Source organism: Mesoplodon bidens (assembly GCF_964165515.1).
Source record: "Mesoplodon bidens genome assembly, contig: HAP1_SCAFFOLD_342, whole genome shotgun sequence".
Classification (NCBI taxonomy): Eukaryota; Metazoa; Chordata; class Mammalia; order Artiodactyla; family Ziphiidae; genus Mesoplodon; species Mesoplodon bidens.
This window is the reverse complement of record NW_027672367.1, coordinates 300,500-323,305: the sequence shown is the minus strand read 5'-3', so window position 1 is coordinate 323,305 and position 22,806 is coordinate 300,500.

Sequence of the window (22,806 nt, the reverse complement as noted above, 5' to 3'; positions counted from 1 at the left end):
AAGTCGGCCGCGCTGTCCCGGCACAGCTTCACCGAGTGATCATGGCCCAAGCACGGCCTCGGGAACGCTGGCTGCGGACACGATGGCCACACCCGCCTGGGGGCCCCGGCCCCTCGGGCGCCCACCGCCCGGCGGCTGCGGCCCCGCAGCCTGCGCAGGACCGGCGTCGCAGCCAGAAGACATAGGGCCACGGGCCCCAGCTACGCCGACCCCCCCATGCCGCGCTCCAGAGACCCCGCGCGGCCCGGTGTTGGCGCAGGCATCTAGGGCCTCCATGCCACGGAGCTGGGGTTTACGTCAGCGGGCGGGACCGTTGGGGCGGGGCTCGAGGACGTCAGCACGCTCGCCGTGCGCCCGCACGCAGCCCTGTCTCCCATGGTGACGCGGCCTGAAGAGTAGGGGCTTGAGCTCTGAGACTAAGGCAGCGCGAAACATACGAGGTGTGGAGACTTTGGGGTTTCCAAAAAGCGTTTGCTGACTCATCCAAACAAAACTGAGACCTGGTTGTATCAACGCATTTTAAAAGTAAACTCCCGTAAGTGTCTGTGCTCCCCCCACCCAGGAGAGAGCCTGCACTCCGTGAGGGACACACGAAAGGCTGAGTGAACGTCTGCCTGTGGTCCCTTACCTGGTGCACGGGTGTGTGAATTTATGCGGAGAGCTCTTAATTTCTGTAGTTTCTGCTAATTTGACACGGTAGTTGGCAAATGGTGACGTGTTCCATGCATTCAGGACATGATCGTGGTTACTAATAATCACTTTGTTTGGTACTGACAACTCCACAGAGAATTTACTACTGAATATCCACTTTCCAGAAGAGAAACTGAGGCGTAGGAAGTGAAGTGACTGAGTAAGAGTAAGGACTCAGACAACTGGTGTTAGTAAATTAACCCTGCAAGGAGGCCGTTAGCCTGCGGTGGCTCTAGTGATGCGGCCGCCTATGTAAACCAACAAAAATCTAAGTCTGTCAACGCCTCAGGGTGGCGAACACTGCTGAGGACAACGAGTCACAAATCACCAACTAGGCTTTAAAGTTATAACAAGTCAGTCATTACCTTGCTTTGCTTCTGCCCTTTTAAAATAAACATCTCTGCAGCTCCTGTGGCTGGAGTGCTCCTCACCATTTCCGCTTTGGTGGTGCCTGAATTGAATCTATTTTTGCTCATGTAAAGTCTTATTTTAAATATGCCTCAGTTTGTCTTTTAACATTGGTCGTAGAAGTTGGATTTCTGTCCAGTTTCTAGAACAGTGGTCGTTCTCTGGTCAGGCCTTAGGCGTTATGCATACAACGTTCCTCTTCTACCACCACCTTCTGGATGCCTCCACCCACTACCAGCTCCCGCGTATCAGATCCCCTAGATGTGGTCAGAAATGGCTTTCACATGCAGCATGCTCACATTATAATATCGCAGACACTCCTCCGTCCTCCAGCCAGCGTGTGAAGTGAAACATTACCATTCCTCTTGAAGAGCCTGCTGTGACCACTTTCCCAAACACAGCCACTCCCCAGCTGACCCTGGGTAACCAGTCTTCTGAACTTGGTCTCCATCACTGCATGGATGTCTTTCTATTTAGGCTACATTTTTAAGTATTCTTAAACCTCATATAGTATTCTACTATGTTTTCTCTTCTTACTTGCTTTTTTTAGTGTTATCTTTGCTAGGTTCATCCATGCTGACACGTAAAGATCTGTCTAGTTCATGTACTTTCCTCACAATGTAGGATTCCCATGTAGGGAAGTACAATAATTTATATGTGCATTTTCCTGTTGATGGACATTTAAATTGTTTCCAATTTTCAGTATGATTTCTGTTTTAAAATATTTTTATATACTTTCTAAAGGTCACTTTACATTTACTGCTATTACAAAATATTGCCTATATTCCCTGTGTTGTACAATACATCTTTGAGCCTATCGTACACCCAGTAGTTTACATCTCTCACTTCCCCACCCCGTATTGCCCCCTCCTCCCCCTCCACACTGGCAACCATTAGTTTGTTCTCTATATCTGTGTCTCCCCTTCTTTTTGTTATATTCGGTAGATTGCTGTATTTTTTAGATTCCATATATAGGTGATATCCTACAGTGTTTGTTTTTGTTTGACTTATTTCACTTACCACAATGTCCTCCAAGTCCATCTATGTTGCCGCAAATGGCAACATTTCTTTCTTTTTTAAGGCTGAGTAGTATGCCATTGGTTTTATGTACCGCATCTTCTTTATCCATTCATCAGTTGATGACACTTAGGTTGCTTCCTATCTTGGTAATTGTAAATACTGATGCTCCGAACATTGGGGTGCATGTATCTTTTCAAATACATGTCTTTGAAAACACGTGTTTTTGTTCTTTTTGGATTTATACCCAGGAGTGGAGTTGCGAGGTCATGTGGTAGTTCTACTTTTAGTTTTTGAGGACCCTCCATACTGTTGTCCACAGTGGCTGCACCAGTTTACATTCCGACCAACAGTGTACCAGGGTTCCGTTTTCTCTAAAAATTGTAAATTTTCTTCCTGGGGTAATTGAGATGATAGTTGAATAATAACATAAGATCAGGCGAAGTCTAAAGGAATTTTAGACAAGCTGGATCGAGTAGGAAAACTTCTGTTCGCTGGCGTCTGAATGTTAGAGAGACACCAAGACATGTGGGCCAAGTTGTGGAGAGAAGGGAAACACAGACGCAAGCTTGACACTTGGTGCAGCTTTTCTCCTTGGGGCATTTGCTGATTCAAATGTTACAGCCTAGGAGCTGAAAAGCCAAAGAGTTCAAAAGACTCTAACGACAGAAGCCAAACGGCAAGAACCGTTTTACATTGATAAACAGCATTTTAACTATGGAGAAGCAGAAAATGAAAAGAAAGAACTTTGCATTACATTTAATAAAAGTTTAGGGAGATCTTTGTGGTATATTAGTGAACTTATTTGTGGAAATTTAGCCATGTACATTGTGTTGGAGAGGCACCAAGAGTTCAAGAATTCTCACATTCTGAGGACACAATTACCTTACATGTAGGCCTGGTGGCAGCCATTTACATAACAATGATTTGGAGGATGTTGTGTTAGTCAGCTCTTGCTGTGATAATGCTTTGGAACAAATCACACCAAAGTCAGTTACATAAACAAGAATTTATTTCTCTTGGACCTATGGGCTAGCTGCAGTGGCTCTCTTTTAGACCTCTAGATGGCTAGTTTTGCTTCGTGTTTTGGGTCAGTTTGAGGTCTGTCACACACCTCTTCGTCTGGAGCCCAACTGTGAGGCCGCATCTCCCAAGCCCTGTCTTCTCTAAAAGTTCACTGAAACATAAGAGGTGAGCCCAACTGCACAAGCCCATTTAAGGCCTCTTCTGCTCTTTTAAGGCCATCATGTCTGCTCATACTTCAGTGGCCAAAACATGTCACAGATCTAAGCTGTATTTAGAATATGTGTATTTGTTTAAAGTTGGGTGCTCTCACAGAAGAATATTGCATTTTGGACAGTGTTAGCTTAGCATTTCCATTGGCATTTGCAAACGTGATAAACGTCGTGTGCACTTTTTCACCTTTGAGAACTTTTTGAAATTGTGGGACAATTTCTATGGGAAAAGAGGAAGGTACATTTTAGAACTCAACTCTAGTTATAGCAGGTTGGGAGAAGAATTAATGAGATAAGGTCAATACAGATGAAAGATTTGGGATTCACATATTCATAATTAACATTAGCATTCTTCAGAACATTCCTGGAGAATTGTGATGCTTGCTTTACGTGATTTTATCATAAATCATTATAATCTGACCAAGCCACTTCAGTAAAACATACATCATACAGTACATCGCATTTTAGTTTTTCCTACCACTGCACAACTTCTCATCAGGCACGAAAGCCTACATATGGTATGGTTCCATTTATGCGAAATGTCCAGCAGTGGCAGATCCATACGCACGGCAAATATTATACATTAGTGGTTGCCAGGGGTTTGGAACAGAGGGAAATAGGGAATGACTCCTTAAAATGGGTGTAGGTTTCCTCTTGGGGTGATGAAAATGTTTTTCAGCTGGACAGCGGTGATACTTGCACAACATTGGGACAGTACTAAATTCCACTGAATGGTACAGTGAATTGTAAAATGATCAAAATGGTGAATTTTGTGTTCTGTTCATTTTACTACAATAAAAAGGAGAAAGAATTAGGGAAAGACTTAGAGTTTGGGAAAGTAAGGTGAAGTGGTCAAGAAAAAGACAGCTTTACTGTTCAGTTTTCTCTCAGCTCTCCCAGTGCATTAATCCTCAGCAAAAAGTAGCCTGAACTTGTAGATGATAGTCATTCAACACAGTCCAGGGAAAAGTAAATAAAATAAAAGCCAACTCTTCTTCTTTAGCACATCTGTGAAAGGTTAACTTCCTGCTCAGCCACATGGACATTCATGAAGACGTTTCACTTCAGGTGTCCTCTACTTCAGTACTTTAGTCACAGCTCATTCACACATGTAGGCAACAGCATTCCTGGTTGTGATCAGCAGTGCTGGTTGTGATCAGTCTCATGAAAAGAAAAGGGAAAGAGGAAAAAGCCTCCACATTGACTTGGTGGTCTTGACAAAATGGATGCAGAAGACAGCTTGAGTGTCAAACTGGAAACTTATTTTCCTTTTCCTTTTCTTTTTATCTTTCCTATCAGGTCTTCTGCCCACTTCCCACCTGCTTCTTTCAAACAGGAGAGACACTAATTAGCTGCTTTTTTTTGTTTGTGCTAAAACAACTATTGTTTTGGGTTTCTTGTTGTTCGGTGAACATTTTTGTTTTTACTGCCAAATGAGCTTCGGTGGTTGGTGTAGGGAGTCTCTTGGGAACTTAACTTTTTCCAGTTTAAGTGGGAAAGCTTATTTGTTTGAATGGGCTTTTACTGGGTGCTTCAAGGTTTGCTCTTGGCTCTTTGATGGGGGACTGGATAGCACTGTGTTTCCTTTGAGGCTCCGATAAATAAAGGATCCTATGTCCTCCTGGGCACTTTGTGTTGATTTTGCTGTGTGTCCTCTCCAATAGCCAGATGCAGATTCCAGGAAAATGACATATAAATGAATAGAAGTAATCTAATATTTTTAGAATTTGCTTTGGCCATACTCCTGGTCTTATTCTACTTGTAGCAGATGGCTTTAAAGAGCATTAGCTATGTATATATTAAATATAATATAAATATACCAATATTAAATATTATATTGATATATAAATTTAATATACTAATATTTATATTAATGTATAACAATTATGTATTATATTAATATATATTTTTGCCTAGCGTATATTATATACAAAATATATGGGTAATGAAATGTATTTATATGGTTAATATGTTCATAATATTAATAGGATATATCCTGTAATATTGATTATAAAACAATTATATCATAATATATAAATTATAAATATATATATTTATATATATTATAAATATATCATTATTATTATCTGATATAATACACTATAGTTAATATAGTCTATATAACACAATACGTAATGTATGAGTATAAGACAATTATATTATGTAATATAAATATAATATATCTATAAAACTATATATATTTTAATTATACATTACACATACAAGTATGTATAGCTATTTATAATTTTATTTACATAGGAATCTGTTCATCATAACAATTGATGTAAAAATATGCAATATTTTCAATCAAATGGGCCTTAAGCTCACTACCTACACATAACTACTTTTATAATCATGAACCCTGTCTAACTCATGCTTCCATATCTCTCAACCTGCTTTTCTACACATGCACATAGACGACACACATTTATACACGATATATATGTATACTACCAGTTTTCAGTTCAATGTGTATAACTATATAATTTATATAACTATATTCCTGTGTATGTATACAAATATAAATCAAAGGTATGTGTATAGGTATGTATTTCGTATGTTTATATAACTATATCATACAAATAATGTATGTGTATATAAATACATGACTATATACATACATACACAGAAATATACTTATTTAAACAAAAGGGACCTAAATAAACATAGTTCTCTAAGAATAAAACTAGTTATGTCTCACTGTTTCAATAAGAGTTTATAGTTTTCTACTGTATGTGCTTCTATAATTGTTATGAACAATTCCCATTTGTTGAATGTTAAGTTGTTTTAATTTTTTGCCATTATTAATGAAGCTCTAAAGAATACGGTGGGCAAGATGACTTGAAAAACTCTCCTAAAGGAAAAAGGTTAGGTATGCTAGGTTAAATGTACACAACTTATTTTTAAGTGCGTGGTTGATTTTTGAAGTATGCAGTAGAAATTTCCAGGACCCATGAAAGAAGGGTGGTACATGTATGAGAGTTATAGCTATATTAGGAGTGGGTTGAAGATCTTGATAGCTTAGAACAGAAGCTGGAAATCCTGTTTTTATGGAGCCAAGTGGCAAATATTTTAGGCTTTGTAGACCAAGGAGCAAAATTGAGGATATTATTTAGGTACTTAGGCAATCATTTAAAATGTTACCAGTTAAAATGTGAAAATTATTCATAGCTCACAGGCCATAGAAATAGGCATCTGTCTGGATTTGTAATACAGGCCATAGTTTAATGACACAACTGACATAGAGACTTGTTTATAAATGGCCATAACCATGTGAGAGGCAGGAGGTAAGACTCCATCCCTACTAGATGGGAAGTTAGAACTAAACCTATCTATCCCTAGCTTCACCTTCAATGAAAGGGTGTGCCAGGAGAAAAAATATCTGCTGGCAAAGGGAGACTAAGACCAAATTCTCTTGGCCTCTGCTCTGGGTAGGAAACAGGTAGGAAATCTTGAGAATTCTGAACCCCAGATCTGTGTTCCCAGTGTTTGGGTTGCAAATTTATGTGCGGTCTTGCAAACAGAAGCTAAGAAATTAACTTAAAATGCTCCCAAATCGGTGGTATTCCAAACACAAAACTAAACCCTTTCTGGAGAGGTAGACCTTCAACACAGGCCTATAGCATTCCCACAGATAAAGTTTAGCTAAACATGAGCTCATGATCTAAATTTACACAATAATGAAGAAATCAGCTAGAAGTGGAGAGAATCAGCAAAAAAACAATCAATACCAGAATTATATTCCCAAGGCCATCCATCAGATGTTGGAATAATCAGGTGCAAGGCAGAAAATACACATAAAACTAGAACTGAAACAAGGAACAAGGATGTTTTAAAAGACTGGGTAGGATCTTTAAAACATTTTTCAAGTACATGTCATTGATAAAGCTAAAAACTCGAAGGTTGTGTAATACAGCAGATTAATCATGGAGAAGTGTGAATTTATGCTGTTTTTAAAAATATGGCAGGTCAGATTTTCTGCCTAATTATATAAGTAGATTTAGCTTTAAAAAATACACATTACTTTAAAGACTTATTGGCTGTAAAATAAGTTAAGGTTATTTCAAAGGGCTTCTCTCCAAAGAAAAGTGAGAAGTAGCACAACACAGAAAGTCGAGGGGAAAAAATGTCAATATATACATTGCGGTAGGGTGAACTAAGCCTTAGGCTAGCAACAGTGTGGACGAGCTGACCCTTAGATACTTACAACTAATCTGGAATCTTCAAAAAGTTCAACTATTTATAACTAAAAAGATTTCTTAAAATTAATAACCAAGTGTTTTAATTGACATCAGAAGAGTAAAACAATAAACCCTGAGAACATAGAAAAATAGATAATAAATATATGAGCAGAACTTAATAAAACAGAAAAAAGTATAAAATTGAGGTGATTTAGTATGTCAAAAGAATATTCTTTGAAAAGATTTAAAAAACACACTTTGATTAAGCAAAACAAAAACATAAGTAAATAATATACAGAAAGAATCAGGACAATGTTAGAGCAGAGAATATATGAAATGCCAGTAAATTTGAACATTTCTGTAAAGTGGACAATTTCCTAGCTCCTAAAGTTTACCAAAACTGACACAAGAGGAAATTTATAGCTGGAGCTCTTTCACCAGTAAAGGAATTATGTCAATAGTTTACGATCTTTCACCAAGAAAACACCAGACCCAGCCAGATCATTTAGGAGGTGAATTCTATAGAACTTCTATTAAACAGATAACATCAATATGAACAAAGAAAAAGTTCTAGAGATAGCGAAGGAAGAATGCTCCTTTATTCATCTTATGAAGTCTATAAAATCCTAATACTGAAAATAGATTAGGACTGTAAGGAAAAAGAAATTTACAGGTCAAATTTACTTGTAAATATAAAAGCAAAAATTTTAAACTATGATATTAGCTACCCAAGTTCACTAGAGTAAGAAAAATCATGAGCAAGTTAGGTAATCCAATGAATGAAAAGGTAGTTTAATGTCAAGGATATATATCAATAGATTGAAAACACCACATTTTATTTCTTTCATCTGTCTCTTTAAAAAATGATAAGTACTTATATTGATCTCTCTTGTACTAGGCACTGTGCTAAGTCACATATTTACTCCTTTAAACCTTCTATCATCCCTGTGGGAAAGTTCTATTTTGCTTCCATTTCTTAGCTAAGACTCTAACCCCCAGGAAAGTGAAGCAACATTTGTAAGTTTTTGTGGATGGTCAGTGATGGGACCAGTACAGGAACATCCAAAGTCTGTGCTTGGAAACAGCGCCCCATGTTGACACTCACATTACAGACGAAAGGAAAGGAACCATGCACTTACCATATAGATTAAGTCTCACATTACAGGTTAAAGGAAAGGAACCATGCACTTACATTACAGATTAATACCCCCATAACAGGTTAAAGGAAAAAGAAACATGTGCTTCCTCAAAAGTTGTAAAGAAAGCATATCCATTTCTTAATATATTTCCCAATTTCTTTTGCTTGTTTTCTGACCTTTGTAGTGCATTTTGCCATGAGGCAAATTTTATATCTTATATAATTAAATGTATCCTTTTTTCTTTGTATCTGAGAAAGGTATTCCTCATGAATACTTTATTTCATGTCTCCCAGGTTTCTGATACTTTTACAGTTTCATTATTTTTTAACTTTTAACTACTTGCTGTATCTAGAATTTAGTAATGATAGCCATATTTTCCCACTTTTGTTGAATAATTTTTGCTACTGATCCAAAATGTGAATTTTATTTTAAACTCAATTCCCTTATGCTCTTGCATCTAATTTTAAGATGCTTCCTATTCCACTGGTTGTTTTGTCTATCTAAAACAAAATGCTACCTCAATTATAATGTAATTATAATATAATAAATGTAATTAGTAAACATAATACGATATATAATAAATAGCATATATAAAATAACAAAATATAATTTACCATATAACAAGGTCCAAGGAGAGCAATACTATACAATCACTTGAAATATCCCGCAAAAGATAGTTTATAAAATTCAATATTCATTTGTAATTTAAAAGAAAGAGTAAAATAGGGATTGATGAATGCTTCCAAAATAAGAAGAAATTATATGTCTACAAGAGAAAGAGGTAAATGATAAACTTTAGTAACACTGGCAATAAATGCAGGACAAGATGAGGATGCCTGATATAATGTTAAAGAAAAAGTATTATGTAACATTGTTTTTGCAGCACTGATGAGTTCAGTGAAAAGAGAATCTCATAGAAAAGAGTATCTCGTTCTTCTTAATGTCTGTACACTTGTCCATTGCATGAACATAACAGCTTATTTAGCCACTATGTTACTGATCTGCATCTGGATTTCTAGGTTTTCATGGAGTATTTTATTATGCACAATTGTTTCAAACACTAGGACTTCCTCTTATGTTTATATCTTTTGAAAGAAACAATATCTCCACAGATGATTTATCTGTGCTGGCTGCTAGCTGACTTTGGGTACTTCTCAGTTCTTCCCTTTACCTTCCTTGTCAATATGAAAACGGAAGGCAAGAAGGTCTCCTGTTTAGAGACTGTCAAGATAGATCTTGGTGATAAAGTCTTGGTGGTAAAGGCTAAAAGTATCAACCCAGAACAAACGTTTTTCCAGCTGTAACTATGTGTGATTCCCTTGGCTTGATTCCGTAGAGGATGTCAGACAAGACTGTAGAATCTTCCGTCAAAGTGCTTCCAGTAGGATGAGCTAAGTCAAGTATGGTGGCATATGTAATTCAAGACAAAATATAATGTCTCCTTTTCTCTCCTAGCAAAACTCGGTAGAGTGAATGTAGAAGTCACTGTATGCTTTGAATTAAAGGAACACAATAAATCTTGTTTTGGAAGGTAAGTATTCTGGTCTCTTTGTGGAGATGAATTGGAAATTGTCTAGAAGAAGGAAAATGAGGTTAACCAAAGTTAAACTCATAAATAATTGAGCATTAATTAAATATCTGTGGTCTATGTTTGTCTTTGATCATAATTTCTCCCAATTTATAGACCTCTTTGATACTTGATGAATCCTTGTCAAAGATGCACTTAACAATGGCTATCACTTGTGTATTAGGTTTTGCCTGGGCCCTGAAGAAACTATCCTAAATTACCAGCTATGATTGTCACTTGATTTCCTCACAGAGAACAATCAGAACTCCTTGTCTTAAGTGGCTTGGAATGTGAAACTAGTTAGTCTCTTAGATATTGTTAGAGGACCCTACAGAGCCCATTGGTGAAAGTTTGGAAAACATGGGGCTTCTTAAAATTGATTCTTGTAGTGCTATAGGAAAGATCACTGAACCAAAAGGATAACGGTGTTTCTGGTTCTGTTGTTAGCGTTCTCCATGGAAACATTGCTGAAGCTCCTGGACTCAATTTCCTTCCCCATGTGTGAATGTCACTGAAAATATCCAACTCCATTCTATCCCCATATAACTTCAGGAACTAAGCAAAATGAAGACTCAAAATTCATTTCAAATAATGAAATGAATATATAACATAGAATGGAACTGGGAAAATACCTGGTTTAAATTCTGGAAAGTACCAACTATACAATTCTGGATAAGTTGCTTACTCTTGCTTAGTCTAATTTAATGCCCATCTCACAGGATGTTATGATTAATTTAATATCTTTGTATAACACAGAGTGTTATGTAATTTCTTCTTGTTTTTCTTGAGTAAATACATATCCTTAAGCAACTCACTGTAAACAATAGTTACTTACTTGCTTAAATTACTCTTATCTTCTATTATCACCTGAACTGTGTCCTGCTCAAGTTAATATGTGGAAGTCTTAACCCCCAATACCTCGTAATCTGACTGTATTTGGACATAAGGCCCTTAAATAAGTAACTGAGGTCAAATGAGGTCAAATGGGTGGGCTCTAATTCAATATGACTGGTGTCCTTATAAAAAGAAAATATTAGGACACAGACATGCACAGAGAGAAGACCATGTGAAGACCAAAGGAAAACATGGCATCTACAAACCAAGAAGAGATACCTCAGAAGAAATCAATCCTGTTGACACCTTATCTCAGATTTCTAGCCTCTACACCCGTGAGTGAGTAAATTTCTGTTGTTTAACCTCCTCAGTCTCTGGGACTTTGTCATGGAAGCTCTAGGAAACTAATACAACTTTTTATGGCCTCCTTGTCTCAAGTTGAAAGTTCAATATTTGGCATCATAGCTAAGGAACAAAAATATCATCTACATTCCTTGTTGTAGTCTTTCTTCCCCATTCTCATTGCTAGTAATTTCCATATTTGGGTCTGTTTTCTGTATCTTGTAAACAGAGCGTTACACTCATTTCTTGTCTTACTGCTAATATACAATAAATGTGCAGATACCGAATAGATTTTGGAGAAGTGCAACATATAGTTGATACATGTGTGATATGTGTGTATTCATATAATTTATACTTTTTCTCTATTTTCTTCCTTTGTTGTGAGCTAAGATTCTCTGCTTTTGTGACTAGCGCTCCTGAATACTAATCCCTGAATTTAATTCACCAAAAATTGTCAAAAATAATAATCATATGGGGAAAGAGAGAGTGATAGAGGGAGAAGAACAAATAATCAGGCAAAGGCAGTACTGTGAATTATTAGGGTCTTATTAATAAGATTATGTTAGTCTAGAGGAAATGACCGTAAGTACCATCAGTGAGCCCAGTTGGTCTTTACTGACCGCTAGACACATCCCTGAGTTCTGTTCTTAGTCTCCAACTGTATGATGACTACTGTCTGGAAGTATTATCTGAACAACTAAAGTCACTTAATGGAAAAGGAATATGTCTTTAGAGAAGCAACAGTAATTTTTCTATCTGATTAAAAAGCAATGTTGACTGTCTGGAAACCTCAGTCATATTTGTAAGCAGAAAAGCATTGGCTATTCAAAGTGGATGACGTAAAGAGATGAGCAGAAACTTTGGCGATAGGTATACCTGGATTTAATTCTCACTTCTACCACTTGGCAGCTGGATAGCCTTAGGCAAGTTTCATACCTCCCTGAAATTCACTTAATTCAGTCTGTAAAATGGCATAATAACTTATTATAGCATCCTTTTAGGAATTTTAAATCAGTTATTGAAATAAAAGTACACACTATATAGACAAGTATGGATTCCTCAATAGGTGTTGGACCTTTCATTTCTCCAGTATCCCACCCCCATCAAATAAAGAAAAATACTTTTTAAAATTTACGAATATTTCATTATTCCAAAGTTAAAGCCATAAAAATAAAAATAATCAAATGGCCTACGATCATACCATTAGAAGAACAAAAAATAGGTGTTCATGAGAGTTCCAAATTAGAATACAAGTTTTCATTAGGCACCTGTTTATGTATGCTATTCTACTCTTTAAAATAAATAATTAAATTTGAAAGACTTATTTCCTCACTTTTAAGACTTCATTAGTTTACAAATTACATATCGACCTATGCTAAATATTATACCGACCCATGCTAATAAATTCAGTACAGAAAACAAAAAACACTGCACTCAAGCAAACCACATATATATGTGTGTGTGTGTGTATATATATATATATATATATATATATATATATATATATATATATATATATATATATATATATATATATATATAACTTAAATGCATTTATATCCTAGCATGTCCCATAACGCATTGTGGTAACTCACCGGAATACATACAATCAAATATAATGGCAAAAGCACTTAATATAAACAGGGCCAAGGAAACATAGACAGAAGATGAAGAAAAGATGAGGGAAATGTGAACAGGAGGAAGTGTAGTTAATCGAGTTGTATGTTTTGACCTTAAGACTCTCTGTGTGGGGACTTCCCTGGTGGCACAGTGGTTGGGAATCTGTCTGCCAGTGCAGGGGACATGGGTTCAAGCCCTGGTCTGGGAAGATCCCACATGCCACGGAGCAGATAAGCCCGTGTGCCACAACTACTGAGCCTGTGCTCTAGGGCCCATGAGCCACAACTACTGAAGCCCGCGTGCCACAACTACTGAAGCCCCAGCGCCTAGAGCCCGTGCTCCGCAACAAGAGAAGCCACAGCAATGAGAAGCCCGCACACCACAATGAAGAGTAGCCCCCGCTCGCCCCAACTAGAGACAGCCTGTGTGCAGCAACAAAGACCCAACATGGCCAAAAATAAATAATAAATAAATTTATTTAAAAAAAAGATTCTCCGTGGATAAAACAACATGTAAATAATTGGTTACAAAGCCACATTATTTGAAGGTGCCAGACTGCACATTAACAGTCTGACACAAAGGGACAGCACAGGAAAACTATTCAAAGATAGAGATTTTTAAATATTTGCAGTTTGAAACCTTTTAGAGCACGTATAATGAGCTCGACACACATTTCAACACTCAACATGTTAATCACATGTTCAAAGTATGTCTCAAAGTCATTGGAAATAGCTGTTGTCTCTGTCCCTGATATCCAAAACTGATCTGTGATGTGTAAAACTCACGAGGTATTGATATCCACTTTTTGGCATCTGAACAGGAAACAAAGTTGTTTTGCAGTGATAATAAAGAATGAAGTAAATGCAAAAGGATACAAAAGACAAAGTACTGAGGGAATGTATTAACAGAACGAGTCAAACTAAATTCTGGTGAACTGGGGCCTACGATTGTACACACTCCATGGAAATACCCCAGCATAAATACTGGCATAGGAGGAAGGGTACAGCGAAGCCCATCACAGTATAATCCTTTAAAATGTCCCTTTCAAGGTTGGCTCCACTCAACACTGAGTATAGGAAATCTTCCCATCAGGCAGAAACACTGGCTGCCCAATGATTGACCAAGAAATTAACACACTAATGAATAAACGATGCTAATTTATTTCTATCCCTGACAATGGGAAACAGCACACACTCTGTGTCAATGGTATGTCCTCCTTCCCACTTTTCTAAGTGGTAAATTATGTTTTTCCCTTCATTGCTTTATATCATGTGTGGCAGGCATGATGGGAAATGGCTATCAATGGTTCTGTTATTGATTTCTACCTTCCTTTCACTGTGGCTAAAGAAGATACTTTGTATGATTTCAATTTCTTAAAAATGTATTGGTACTTGTATTGTGGCCTAACATATGGTCTTTCCCGGAGAGTGTTCCATGTGTACTTGAGAAAAAGGTGTATTCTGCTGTTGTTGAGTGGAGTGATCTATATACGGCTGTTAGGTTTAGTTGGTTAAATGTGTTATTCAGTCCCCCTACCTCTCTACTGATCTTCTGTCTAGATGTGTTTTCCACTATTGAAAGCAAGGTATTGATCTCCAACTATTATTTTAGAACTATCTATTTCTTCCTTCAATTCTGTCAATGTTTGCTTCACATATTTGGGGGTTGTTTGGTACATATATGTTTATAGGTGTTCTATGTTCTTGATAGATTGAACTTGTTATCAACATATAGTGGCCTCCTTTTCCTCTTGTGATAGTTTTTGATTTAAAGTTTATTTTGTGTGATAGTAACATAGCCATCCCAGATCTATCTTCCTTCCTTCCTTCCTTCCTTTCTTTTTCTGTCTCTCTTTCCTTCTTTTTTGTTACTATTTGCATGGGATATTTTATTCTATGCTTTAACTTTCAAGCAACTTGTGTCTTTTGAAATCAAGTGAGATTTTTGCGGACAGCATATACTTGGATTATGGTTGTTTTTAAAGTCCATTCTGCCAATGTTTATCTTTTCATTGGAGAGCTTAATCCACTTACTTTTTCAAAAATTACTGATGAGGAAGAACTTAATTCTGTCTATTTCCTGCTTGTTTTCTGTATGTCTTATGCATTTTTTGCCCCTCATTTACTCCATTACTGACTTCTGTGCTTAGCCGATTTTCTTGTGGTGAACTCTTGATTCCCTTTTCATTTCTTTTTGCATATGGTCTATTGATATTTTCTTTGTGGTTATCAAGAAGATGACATTTACCATTCTAAAGTTAAAACAATATAATTTCAATTGAAACCAACTTCAGTAGCACACAGAAACTCTGTTCCTCTACAGTTCTGTTCCTCCTCTTTACATTATTATTGTCACAAATTACACCTTTTTACTTTGTGAGCCCAATAACATGGATTTATGATTACTTTATACATTTGTTTTTTCAATCATGTAAGAAATAAAAAGTAGAGCTACAAGCCAATAACACAATACTAGCTTTAGTATTTGCCCATGTATTTATCTTTACTGGAGATTTCTATTTCTTTCTACAGCTTCGAGATGCTGTCTAGTGTCCTTTCATTTCAACCTGAAGGTTCAATTTAGCATTTCTCATAGGGCAGTGGTAGGAAGTTGTAAAATAAATGCCCTCAGCCTTTGTTCATCTGGGAATGCATTAATTTCTCCCTACGTTTTGAAACCAGTTTGGCCAAATATAGAATTCTTGGTGGACAATTTTTTTTCTTTCAGCACTTTAAATATGTCTGGCCTCTTGCTTCCATGGTTTCATATAGGAAATTAGCTCTAATCTTTTTGAGGATCCCTGCTTTGTAACAAATTTCTTTTTTCTTTCTCCTTTGGGAGAAAAGATTCTTTCTGTGTCGTTTGGCTTCTGAGAGTTTGATTATACTGGTTTTTGCTGTGGGGTTCTTTGAGTTTCTCTTAGTCCTGAAATCAACCAAAGATTTATAGCAACCAAACACATAGTGAACCAGGGAAGAGGCAATTTGAAAATGGCAGGAAAGCTTTGTGGCATTTTTACTTGCCCTTGCCCATCCACTGTTAGTGTAGTGATGGTCTTAAAGTGGTGGAGTCTTAATGCAGTGATAGTCTTAAAGTAACAGCAGACCATTCCTAGTATGGGACCCTCAATCCTGCTTCAGGAGGGAGCAGAAGAGACCGTACTCTCAGATTATTATGTGTAGCTGTTCTAACCTGTCTGGGAGCTACCTGAAGGACTGACACAAGATGCTTATCTCTGTCTTAGCTAACTTGGAACACAGTCTGGAAAAGCAGTGGTCAATGCTCAAAAAAAGTGCAAGGTGAACTAACAAAGCACAGATGGCTGGGGCAGAAGACTGTGCATTGAAATACAATAGACCACAGAAGATGCAGGAGCCAAAGTTGGGAGAGATTCTTTGGGAAATTAGAACCTACAAAAAGTACACATATGTCCAGAGAAATTAGGAAAGCCACATGCATACTCGAGATAAGATGCATGTTCTGAAAACACCAGAGGAGTCTCTTAGCTTTTACCATGGGCTGAGCCCTGAACTCAATGCAGGTCAGCTAAATGTTGAAGGAGTGATCCAGCAGTCTGCACAATGGGCAGAGGTGTGTGGTTTTGAGTGTGCATGTGGATGTGCTTGTGTGTATTTATTTTTGTTTGTTTTAGGTGCAGGAATTCAAGGAAATCTCTGTCAAAACATTAGCTGAACATGAACTAAAGGAACAGAGACTTCAGTGCGTACATACGATAAGGAAAATAGTCATTGCAAAAGTAGTTTGGAAAGGTCCCTAAACAAACAGACTACTACAGCCTCCAACAATCAAAAGCCCAGGAAACCCTGGGAAAGTGGGAGAATCTGATTTCCATAGATGCCACATTATACTATTTGAAAGACAAATTTTCAACCAAAAAAATCACAAGGTATACAAAGACATGGAAAAGTATGGTCCATTTAAGAAAACAAATTAATTGATGAAACCATCCCTAAGGAAGCCCAGACATTTCTCCACTGCATATTCTGGCCTCCTTTGTCATAGATTCATTGACCATAAGTGCATGGGTTTCTTTCTGGGCTCTCTATTCTGTTCCAGTGATCGATGTTTTTGTGCCAGTACCATACTGTTTTGATTACTGTAGGTTTGTAGCACAGTCTGAAGCCAGGGAGCATGATTCCTCCAGTTGTGTTCTTCTTTCTCAAGACTGTTTTAACTATTCAGGATCTTTTGTGTTTCCATACAAACTTTAAAATTATTTGTTCTAGGTCTGTGGAAAATGCCCTTGCTATGTTGATACAGACTGCATTGAATCCGTCGATTTCCTTGGGTATGATGGTCACTTTAACAATATTAATTCTTCCAATCCATGACCATGGTATATCTTTCCAGCTGTTTGTGTCATCTTTAATTTCTTGTATCAGTGTCATATAGTTCCCTGGGTACAGGTCTTTTACCTCCTTAGGCAGATTTATTCTTCTGTATTTTATTCTTTTTTACGCAATTGTAAATGGGATTGTTTCCTTAATTTCTCTTTCTGATAGTTCACTGTTAGTGTATAGAAATACAGTAGATTTCTAGATATAAATTTTGTATCCTGCAAATTTACCAAGTTCATTTTTGAGCTCTAATAATTTTTGGATGGTGTCTTTCAGATTTTCTATGGATCATGCCATCTGCAAACAGTGACAGTTTTACTTTTTCCTTTCCATTTTGGAGTCCTTTTATTTATTTACTTTTCTGGTCTGATTGCTGTGGCTAGGACTTCCAAAAGCACCTTCAATAAAAGTGGTGAGAGTGGGCATCCTTGTCTTGTTCGTGAACTTAGGGGAAATGCTTTCAGCTTTTCACCATTGAGTATGTTAGCTATGAGCTTGTCGTATATGGCCTTTATTATGTTGAGGTATGTTCCCTCTATGCCCACTTTCTGGAGAGTTTTTACCATGAATGGATATTGAATTTTTTTCAAAAGTTTTTTCTTCATCTATTGAGATGATCATATGGTTTTTAGTCTTCAATTTGTTACTGTGATGATAAGAGACCTAAGAGAGCTACAGAGGCTAAGTGACCTTTCCTTCCCTGAATGGGTAGGTATCCTTGTTCTGCCTTCTAATTGAGTTAGTATCTGCGTAAAGAACTGCCAGGTGTCATTTAGTTCACAATACACTGTTGTGGCAATATAGAAATGAATTTGCCTAAATCATTTGGCTTTTCTAAATTATAGTAAAATGAATATACTGAATGAATACTTCAACTTAAGGAAATGTTCTTAAAAATATATTAATGTAGGCACTTCAGCGGAGAATTGAAAACAAAACAAATAATTCAGGTAAAATTAAAGTACACTCAGTTGTATCCAGTTTCCTCTTGTAAATCTCTCTTTTTCATTTGAGTGGACAGTCACTGGAGAATATCTGACTTGGGGCTAAGGAAATCTAAGCCTTCTTGGCCACACTGTATTCTCTTATGTCGTTTAATAAAGACACCAGTTGGGTTGCTGAAAAAATAGTGGGAAAAATCAATGCCTCACATCCAAAGGGCAGCTCTTGAAAATATGTGGATTGTTGTAGTCATTTTGCTCTTCTGGCCTCAGAAGTTCTAATCTTAACCTTAGCCCCTCATGCAGAGAGACTTTTTAAACCAATTTGCACATTACTCATTATGTGACTGTTGAATAAGAGAAACCCAGCTCTTTTCCTGTGCTTTCAAGCAGTTATCTTCTTCAAAACTTTGTTTGGATTGTTATACTTTAATCTTGCTGGCAAGGGACTTATGGGAAGGTTCTTATCGTTTGAAAGTTTGGTGCCAGTATCTGCAAAGAAAGAAGAAAGTAAAGAAGGAAAGGTGTGTTTATCAAACATCCCAATAGTGAAGGTGTGTGAACGCAACTTTTGAAAAAGTGAATCTGTCAGAGTTTAGCCATATTATTACATTTTATATTATTCATTGAACATAAATAATTATCAGTGAATCCTTTCTAGATTTTCTAGTTTCCCAAAGTTCCCTGTATTCACATTCTAAGGTGAAAAATGGTATTTTAAGTCACTGCTCTCCACCTTATATTATTTATAGTCACTCCTCATGACCTCTTCCTTCAAAGAAACGTGATCCTGAGAAGTGTCCTTTGTTTGTCTTTGTGGAATAAGTGATGGGGATGCATCCTGGAGACCTGTGAGATGTTTAAATTGTGGCCTAATGAAACTAGGATGGAGAGTTCTGGAAAGATCTGGAAAGATGGCTGGTAGAGTGTGGTCAGATGTGGGAGAAGAGACGTGTACAGAGAGAGGGAGAGGAAATTTTCAGAGGGAGATAAACAAATAATTCAATAAGTTTTGTTGTGTGGTGTGGGATGCAAGCCTTTCTCTCCCCCTTTCCTTCACAATCTCTTTGTTAAAGACTGTGTTTTTCATTAGTTTTACTAAGATAGGATTTGCCGCTTTGTTTGGATACTGAGAATGGACCCATGGAAACAGTTACATTTGGGTTATCTCTAACTAGCTTTAATGAAGAACATAAATATTGGCCACACTATCTATGCACATGCTATCACCATGCCTTTTTTGTTCTCTGTTCATATATCTAAGTCCTCTTCTTTGAGGTCAATCTCAAATCTCATCTGAAATGTACATTTATTGATAGATTCAACCCATAATGAACTGTCCCTTCTTTGTGCTCCTTAGGCTCTGATTATTTATAAAAACTCATTTTTGAACTTAGACACTGTCCAATATGATATATTAGTTATTTCATCCGCATATGTTATATCCTCAACACAGTTATAAGCTTTTGTGGGGCTGGGATCATACATTCTGTAATTTTTCTCAGTACTTACACTTACTTTGATAGAAAGCGCATTCATTCATCTAAACATCATTTATTGAGTGTTAATTAAATGTCTCAACTCAGTCAATATTGTTTGAATGAATGCATGCATGAATGAGGGAATATGCAATAGGTAGCCTAATGTACCGCCTGATGTGAAAAAACCAAAAGCATAAACACAAAAGCAAGCCAAAAAGTGGCCCAGGACTTTCTGTAAAATATCCTGCTTTTGCTGGATGAGGCCATGAAAATCAAAATGCTCCTGAAAGGTCTTAAGAGCTGACCAAGAATAGTAAACAATTGAAATTTTCTCAGGCTTATTCAACCCTATCACTGGACACATTTATACCTCTCAGGAATGTTATTAAAAGAAGAGATTAATAAAGCTTTTATAGATGAGTTGATAAATCTCTAAATATTTAAATCTTCATTTCCTCCTAGGTTTCTCTAGTTTGGGTTTCCAAAAGATTTCAAGAAACCACAGGATAATTAAAAAATTAGACATTATCTTTCTTACCTTCATGTTTTTTGATGGTAAACACATTTTATTTTCTCCATAGTGCTGCCCAATTTCCACCAGTACAGTTCTTAAGTGAATTTTGCTCTGGATGGTAGGATATATAAGATGTAAATGAATTGTTTGTATATGTTTTAGAATTCTTCAAAAGGGCCTGGCCATGGGAATGCATTGAATCTTACTTAAATAAGTAAAGGAACTTCCTCAGAATTATTATTTTGTTCTGGTTAGGATACTCTCTGCCCTGGTTTGTTAAAATTTCCCTCTAGAGTGGTTTTAATTTTGTTTCTGATAGGGTCCTAGGATTTATTGCCACACCCATCCTGCATCTGGTTTTCTTTGAATTCCTCTCCTTGCAGTTTCTGATTCATACAGGGCCTTACAGGTTAGTGACAACCTGGCCATCACAACTCTGGGAAGGACAGGCCTACTTTTCAGAGGTGTTGATGTTTTCTGTACCTGAAGGTTTTCAAGAGATATCAATCTTCCTCACCACCTCCCTTGGCCCTCTTAATGGACTAAGCAGTTCCTCATGAAAGTTCTGTAGGATATCTGTACTAACTTCTCCATATTGTTCCATCCTGAGTCTAAATTCCTGGCCTCAAGGTAATGTTAGATTTCTAGCTCCAGCCCCTATGTACATAAGGCCTATACTAAGGAACGGAACCCATACACATCAGTCTGCTCTTATTTCTCTGTTACTTTCTAAAACATGCAGGTGTTCCTTTCTTTCTTTTAATCTCAGCTATGTGCTTTTAACATTTTGAAAACTGACCCAGAATTTACATGTGTCTCCAGTAAGAGTACATTAAATTGAGCTTAGTCTGCTCTTCTACTGGCATATTTGAGATCCAAATAATTTGCTACTTAACTGGATTCAGTTACCTGTATATTTCAGGCACCTAAAACTCACCATGTTCCAAATTTCCCCCTTTATAGTTAGTAATTTTCTTGGGAATCTGGATAACATTAGATGGAATAAAGTTAGTGAGTGGCCCAGGATTGCCTGAAATTTTGTTTGTCAGAGTGGCCAGGGAAAGTTAAGCAAAGAAGCAAACCAAATGAAAAACAGAATCACATTATTATGGCTGAGACAAGATTCCATGCAGAACTCTCTGTAGAGCTGGGTTGGGTCATAACTTATGCCAGAGCTCTAGGTGGGGTTGACACCATCTCATGCCAAGCTCTCAGTTCTGGGCTGACGTCATCTCTGGTCCACTCTATGGAGTGGAAACTTTGGAGGAATGGCCAATGTGTTCCACAGTGTAGGAAGAGGGAAACTGTGAACGTTACTTTCTAAATTGTGGAGGAACTAACCACTGTAAATGTGCCTTGAACTATGGTGTTTAATTTGACCAGTCAGATCAATGATTTTCCCCTTGAATGAAATGCTGCTACGTATATGAGCAGAAAAACAAAACTGGTATAAGGAATAGATAGCTAGTGGGAAGCAGCCGCATAGCCCAGGAAGATCAGCTCTGTGCTTTGTGACCACCTAGAGGGGTGACATAGGGAGGGTGGGAGGGAGGGAGATGCAAGAGGGAAGAGATATGGGGACATATGTATATGTATAACTGATTTACTTTGTTTTAAAGTGGAAACTAACACACCATTGTAAAGCAATTATACTCCAATAAAGATGTTTTTTAAAAAAAACTAGTATAAGGAGATGGAGAGACTGGGAGTCTTATTTTCCCAGCAATTAACTTTTCCTCGACCATGACCTTCCCTTTGAGTCTCCTAGACCTTGGGGATGATCGCAACCCCTTGGGTTGGGTGATGGCAACCCCATCTTCACTAGAACCTCTATAGTTAACTTTGATTTTTCCCACTCCGTCTATCCATCCCATGTATGCAGTCAGACATTTGATCTTGGACTTTTACTGACAAAATATCATTGAATGTAGCCATTTCTTTTCACTGCCACTGCTACTGCTTTTGTCACTGCCTTAACTAGGGCTTTATCTTTAAGTTCTTTATATAAATATATAAATATCTATATATAAATAAAATATACAAATAAATAAAATGTAATATTAATTCTGATGATTTTAAAGTCTTTTCTTGATAAAGACTTTTCCTGATAAATATACACAATATCTTATATAAATATTTGTGTATTATCTGTTCTTTTCTTAGAATTTTAGTCATATGATTCTATCTCTTGGTATGTCTAGAACTTTTTGATTGAATGCTGACTATTTTATTTGGCTTTTAAAATTTTTCTCAGTGGAAATGTTGTTTTGCTTCAAAATATTTTACTCTACCTGGAAGTAGCAAATCTTCAAATTACAATTTTTTAAATACTTTCAAATATCAATACTATAGGTGTCACAAAATCTAGAAAAATGACATTTGAAAATTAACTACTGCCAGATGTGTCTCTATAAAACTTTTTCCCCACTCTTGTAGCTATATATTCTTTAACTGCCTCCTCATATGACAGTTTATGTGT